General features: G+C 27.4%; 1 protein-coding gene across 6 annotated transcripts in view; it reads right to left on the reverse strand.

Annotated features, from left to right (window-relative positions):
• The window catches only part of R3HDM2 (R3H domain containing 2), a 137,974-nt gene that overhangs the window by 14,082 nt on the left and 123,629 nt on the right, over nucleotides 1-263 (reverse strand). The gene's annotated exons all lie outside the window — the stretch shown is intronic.

Below are 263 nucleotides of genomic sequence, written 5' to 3' on the forward strand. Positions count from 1 at the left end.
CAAAAAAAAAAAAAAAAAAAAAAAAAAAAAAAAAAAAGAAAAGTCAAAAACAAATATAGTCACATAAAGACAAATAGAAAAAAAACTCAAAACAACCTGGAGACATATATAGAAAAAGACAAAGGTAAATGCACATACACTGGGAGACAGGCACACAGAAACACATGGAGTTGCCCACACTCCAGTTCTTGTTCCACATCTGCCTCTAACTAACTACGTGAATTTAGGTAAAATTTTTTTTTTTTTTTTTTTTTTTTTTTTTT

This window comes from Piliocolobus tephrosceles, chromosome 10 (genome assembly GCF_002776525.5).
Source record: "Piliocolobus tephrosceles isolate RC106 chromosome 10, ASM277652v3, whole genome shotgun sequence".
NCBI classification, from domain to species: Eukaryota; Metazoa; Chordata; class Mammalia; order Primates; family Cercopithecidae; genus Piliocolobus; species Piliocolobus tephrosceles.